The sequence below is a fragment of the Amblyomma mixtum genome, chromosome 10 (assembly GCF_055824585.1).
Source record: "Amblyomma mixtum isolate Tamu chromosome 10, ASM5582458v1, whole genome shotgun sequence".
Classification (NCBI taxonomy): Eukaryota; Metazoa; Arthropoda; class Arachnida; order Ixodida; family Ixodidae; genus Amblyomma; species Amblyomma mixtum.
Window position 1 is genome coordinate 44,251,049 of NC_143021.1, and position 6,640 is coordinate 44,257,688.

The window sequence follows — 6,640 nt, forward strand, 5'->3', positions numbered from 1 at the left end:
TTTCAGATCGTACTCGAAACAGCGCTAGCACAGGGCGACGAAAGAACTCAACAGAGGTTATGTGCCGAGCATGGCACGATCCTGACAGAAGCATCATAGTCCACAGAGAACGATTCCGGAAATCCTCAAGAACGAGTGAAACGTAAGCCATCGATGGAGAAGAAATGAAACTCAGAAGGGTGGTGTCTTGGATTCTTGGTTTCAGATCGTACTCGAAACAGTGCTAGCACAGGGCGACGAAAGAATTCAACAGAGGTTATGTGCCGAGCATGGCACGATCCTGACAGAAGCATCATAGTCCACAGGGAACGATTCCGGAAATCCTCAAGAACGAGTGAAATCGAAAGTCATCGATGGAGAAGAAATGAAACTCAGAAGGGTGGTGTCTTGGATTCTTGGTTTCAGATCGTACTCGAAACAGCGCTAGCACAGGCCGACGACAGAACTCAACAGAGGTTATGTGCCGAGCATGGCACGATCCTGACAGAAGCATCATAGTCCACAGGGAACGATTCCGGAAATCCTCAAGAACGAGTGAAACGTAAGTCATCGATGGTGAAGAAATAAAACTCAGAAGGGTGGTGTCTTGGATTCTTGGTTTCAGATCGTACTAGGAACAGCGCTAGCACAGGGCGACGAAGGAACTCAACAAAGGTTATGTGCCGAGCATGGCACGATCCTGACAGAAGCATCATAGTCCACAGGGAACGATTCCGGAAATCCTCAAGAACGAGTGAAACGTAAGTCATCGATGGAGAAGAAATGAGACTCAGAAGGGTGGTGTCTTGGATTCTTGGTTTCAGCTCGTACTCGAAACAGCGCTAGCACAGGGCGACGGAAGAACTCAACAGAGGTTATGTGCCGAGCATGGCACGATCCTGACAGAAGCATCATAGTCCACAAGGAACGATTCCGGAAATCCTCAAGAACGAGTGAAACGTAAGTCATCGATGGAGAAGAAATGAAACTCCGAAGGGTGGTGTCTTGGATTCTTGGTTTCAGATCGTACTCGATACAGCGCTAGCACAGGGCGACGAAAGAACTCAACAGAGGTTATGTGCCGAGCATGGCACGATCCTGACAGAAGCATCATAGTCCACAGGGAACGATTCCGGAAATCCTCAAGAACGAGTGAAGCGGAAGCCATCGATGGAGAAGAAATGAACCTCAGAAGTGTGGAGTCTTGCACTGTTGGTTTCAGATCGTACTCGAAACAGCGCTAGCACAGGGCGACGAAAGAACTCAACAGAGGTTATGTGCCGAGCATGGGACGATCCTGACAGAAGCATCATAGTCCACAGGGAACGATTCCGGAAATCCTCAAGAACGAGTGAAACGTAAGTCATCGATGGAGAAGAAATGAAACTCGGGTGGTGTCTTGGATTCTTGGTTTCAGATCGTACTCGGAACAGCGCTAGCACTGCGACGAAAGAACTCAACAGAGGTTATGTGCCGAGCATGGCACGATCCTGACAGAAGCATAATAGTCCACAGGGAACGATCCCGGAAATCCTCAAGAACGAGTGAAACGTAAGTCATCGATGGAGAAGAAATGAAACTCAGAAGGGTGGTGTCTTGGATTCTTGGTTTCAGATCGTACTCGGAACAGCGCTAGCACAGGGCGACGAAAGAACTCAACAGAGGTTATGTGCCGAGCATGGCAAGATCCTGACAGAAGCATCATAGTTCACAGGGAACGATTCCGGAAATCCTCAAGAACGAGTGAAACGTAAGTCATCGATGGAGAAGAAATGAAACTCAGAAGGGTGGTGTCTTGGATTCTTGGTTTCAGATCGTACTCAGAACAGCGCTAGCACAGGGCGACGAAAGAACTCAACAGAGGTTATGTGCCGAGCATGGCACGATCCTGACAGAAGCATCATAGTCCACAGGGAACGATTCCGGAAATCCTCAAACGAGTGAAACGTAAGTCATCGATGGAGAAGAAATGAAACTCAGAAGGGTGGTGTCTTGGATTCTTGGTTTCAGATCGTACTCGGAACAGCGCTAGCACAGGGCGACGAAGGAACTCAACAGAGGTTATGTGCCGAGCATGACACGATCCTGACAGAAGCATCATAGTCCACAGGGAACGATTCCGGAAATCCTCAAGAACGAGTGAAACGCAAGTCATCGATGGAGAAGAAATGAAACTCAGAAGGGTGGTGTCTTGGATTCTTGGTTTCAGATCGTACTCGAAACAGCGCTAGCACAGGGCGACGAAAGAACTCAACATAGGTTATGTGCCGAGCATGGCACGATCCTGACAGAAGCATCAAAGTCCACAGGGAACGATTCCGGAAATCCTCAAGAACGAGTGAAACGTAAGTCATCGATGGAGAAGAAATGAAACTCAGAAGGGTGGTGTCTTGGATTCTTGGTTTCAGATCGTACTCGAAACAGCGCTAGCACAGGGCGACGAAAGAACTCAACAGAGGTTATGTGCCGAGCATGGCACGATCCTGACAGAAGCATCATAGTCCACAGGGAACGATTCCGGAAATCCTCAAGAACGAGTGAAGCGGAAGCCATCGATGGAGAAGAAATGAACCTCAGAAGTGTGGAGTCTTGCACTGTTGGCTTCAGATCGTACTCGAAACAGCGCTAGCACAGGGCGACGAAAGAACTCAACAGAGGTCATGTGCCGAGCATTGCACGATCCTGACACAAGCATCATAGTCCACAGGGAACGATTCCGGAAACCCTCAAGAACGAGTGAAGCGGAAGCCATCGATGGAGAAGAAATGAACCTCAGAAGTGTGCAGTCTTGCACTGTTGGTTTCAGATCGTACTCGAAACAGCGCTAGCACAGGGCGACGAAAGACCTCAACAGAGGTTATGTGCCGAGCATGGCACGATCCTGACAGAAGCATCATAGTCCACAGGGAACGATTCCGGAAATCCTCAAGAACGAGTGAAATCGAAAGTCATCGATGGAGAAGAAATGAAACTCAGAAGGGTGGTGTCTTGGATTCTTGGTTTCAGATCGTACTCGAAACAGCGCTAGCACAGGCCGACGACAGAACTCAACAGAGGTTATGTGCCGAGCATGGCACGATCCTGACAGAAGCATCATAGTCCACAGGGAACGATTCCGGAAATCCTCAAGAACGAGTGAAACGTAAGTCATCGATGGAGAAGAAATGAAACTCAGAAGGGTGGTGTCTTGGATTCTTGGTTTCAGATCGTACTAGGAACAGCGCTAGCACAGGGCGACGAAGGAACTCAACAGAGGTTATGTGCCGAGCATGGCACGATCCTGACAGAAGCATCATAGTCCACAGGGAACGATTCCGGAAATCCTCAAGAACGAGTGAAACGTAAGTCATCGATGGAGAAGAAATGAGACTCAGAAGGGTGGTGTCTTGGATTCTTGGTTTCAGCTCGTACTCGGAACAGCGCTAGCACAGGGCGACGGAAGAACTCAACAGAGGTTATGTGCCGAGCATGGCACGATCCTGACAGAAGCATCATAGTTCACAGGGAACGATTCCGGAAATCCTCAAGAACGAGTGAAACGTAAGTCATCGATGGAGAAGAAATGAAACTCAGAAGGGTGGTGTCTTGGATTCTTGGTTTCAGATCGTACTCAGAACAGCGCTAGCACAGGGCGACGAAAGAACTCAACAGAGGTTATGTGCCGAGCATGGCACGATCCTGACAGAAGCATCATAGTCCACAGGGAACGATTCCGGAAATCCTCAAACGAGTGAAACGTAAGTCATCGATGGAGAAGAAATGAAACTCAGAAGGGTGGTGTCTTGGATTCTTGGTTTCAGATCGTACTCGGAACAGCGCTAGCACAGGGCGACGAAGGAACTCAACAGAGGTTATGTGCCGAGCATGACACGATCCTGACAGAAGCATCATAGTCCACAGGGAACGATTCCGGAAATCCTCAAGAACGAGTGAAACGCAAGTCATCGATGGAGAAGAAATGAAACTCAGAAGGGTGGTGTCTTGGATTCTTGGTTTCAGATCGTACTCGAAACAGCGCTAGCACAGGGCGACGAAAGAACTCAACATAGGTTATGTGCCGAGCATGGCACGATCCTGACAGAAGCATCAAAGTCCACAGGGAACGATTCCGGAAATCCTCAAGAACGAGTGAAACGTAAGTCATCGATGGAGAAGAAATGAAACTCAGAAGGGTGGTGTCTTGGATTCTTGGTTTCAGATCGTACTCGAAACAGCGCTAGCACAGGGCGACGAAAGAACTCAACAGAGGTTATGTGCCGAGCATGGCACGATCCTGACAGAAGCATCATAGTCCACAGGGAACGATTCCGGAAATCCTCAAGAACGAGTGAAGCGGAAGCCATCGATGGAGAAGAAATGAACCTCAGAAGTGTGGAGTCTTGCACTGTTGGCTTCAGATCGTACTCGAAACAGCGCTAGCACAGGGCGACGAAAGAACTCAACAGAGGTCATGTGCCGAGCATTGCACGATCCTGACACAAGCATCATAGTCCACAGGGAACGATTCCGGAAACCCTCAAGAACGAGTGAAGCGGAAGCCATCGATGGAGAAGAAATGAACCTCAGAAGTGTGCAGTCTTGCACTGTTGGTTTCAGATCGTACTCGAAACAGCGCTAGCACAGGGCGACGAAAGAACTCAACAGAGGTTATGTGCCGAGCATGGCACGATCCTGACAGAAGCATCATAGTCCACAGGGAACGATTCCGGAAATCCTCAAGAACGAGTGAAATCGAAAGTCATCGATGGAGAAGAAATGAAACTCAGAAGGGTGGTGTCTTGGATTCTTGGTTTCAGATCGTACTCGAAACAGCGCTAGCACAGGCCGACGACAGAACTCAACAGAGGTTATGTGCCGAGCATGGCACGATCCTGACAGAAGCATCATAGTCCACAGGGAACGATTCCGGAAATCCTCAAGAACGAGTGAAACGTAAGTCATCGATGGAGAAGAAATGAAACTCAGAAGGGTGGTGTCTTGGATTCTTGGTTTCAGATCGTACTAGGAACAGCGCTAGCACAGGGCGACGAAGGAACTCAACAGAGGTTATGTGCCGAGCATGGCACGATCCTGACAGAAGCATCATAGTCCACAGGGAACGATTCCGGAAATCCTCAAGAACGAGTGAAACGTAAGTCATCGATGGAGAAGAAATGAGACTCAGAAGGGTGGTGTCTTGGATTCTTGGTTTCAGCTCGTACTCGAAACAGCGCTAGCACAGGGCGACGGAAGAACTCAACAGAGGTTATGTGCCGAGCATGGCACGATCCTGACAGAAGCATCATAGTCCACAAGGAACGATTCCGGAAATCCTCAAGAACGAGTGAAACGTAAGTCATCGATGGAGAAGAAATGAAACTCCGAAGGGTGGTGTCTTGGATTCTTGGTTTCAGATCGTACTCGAAACAGCGCTAGCACAGGGCGACGAAAGAACTCAACAGAGGTTATGTGCCGAGCATGGGACGATCCTGACAGAAGCATCATAGTCCACAGGGAACGATTCCGGAAATCCTCAAGAACGAGTGAAACGTAAGTCATCGATGGAGAAGAAATGAAACTCAGAAGGGTGGTGTCTTGGATTCTTGGTTTCAGATCGTACTCGGAACAGCGCTAGCACTGCGACGAAAGAACTCAACAGAGGTTATGTGCCGAGCATGGCACGATCCTGACAGAAGCATAATAGTCCACAGGGAACGATCCCGGAAATCCTCAAGAACGAGTGAAACGTAAGTCATCGATGGAGAAGAAATGAAACTCAGAAGGGTGGTGTCTTGGATTCTTGGTTTCAGATCGTACTCGGAACAGCGCTAGCACAGGGCGACGAAAGAACTCAACAGAGGTTATGTGCCGAGCATGGCACGATCCTGACAGAAGCATCATAGTCCACAAGGAACGATTCCGGAAATCCTCAAGAACGAGTGAAACGTAAGTCATCGATGGAGAAGAAATGAACCTCAGAAGTGTGGAGTCTTGCACTGTTGGATTCAGATCGTACTCGAAACAGCGCTAGCACAGGGCGACGAAAGAACTCAACAGAGGTTATGTGCCGAGCATGGCACGATCCTGACAGAAGCATCATAGTCCACAGGGAACGATTCCGGAAATCCTCAAACGAGTGAAACGTAAGTCATCGATGGAGAAGAAATGAAACTCAGAAGGGTGGTGTCTTGGATTCTTGGTTTCAGATCGTACTCGGAACAGCGCTAGCACAGGGCGACGAAGGAAACGTAAGTCATCGATGGAGAAGAAATGAAACTCAGAAGGGTGGTGTCTTGCACTGTTGGTTTCAGATCGTACTCGAAACAGCGCTAGCACAGGGCGACGAAAGAACTCAACAGAGGTTATGTGCCGAGCATGGCACGATCCTGACAGAAGCATCATAGTCCACAGGGAACGATTCCGGAAATCCTCAAGAACGAGTGAAACGTAAGTCATCGATGGAGAAGAAATGAAACTCAGAAGGGTGGTGTCTTGGATTCTTGGTTTCAGATCCTACTCGAAACAGGGTTAGCACAGGGCGACGAAAGAACTCAACAGAGGTTATGTGCCGAGCATGGCACGATCCTGACAGAAGCATCATAGTCCACAGGGAACGATTCCGGAAATCCTCAAGAACGAGTGAAACGTAAGTCATCGATGGAGAAGAAATGAACCTCAGAAG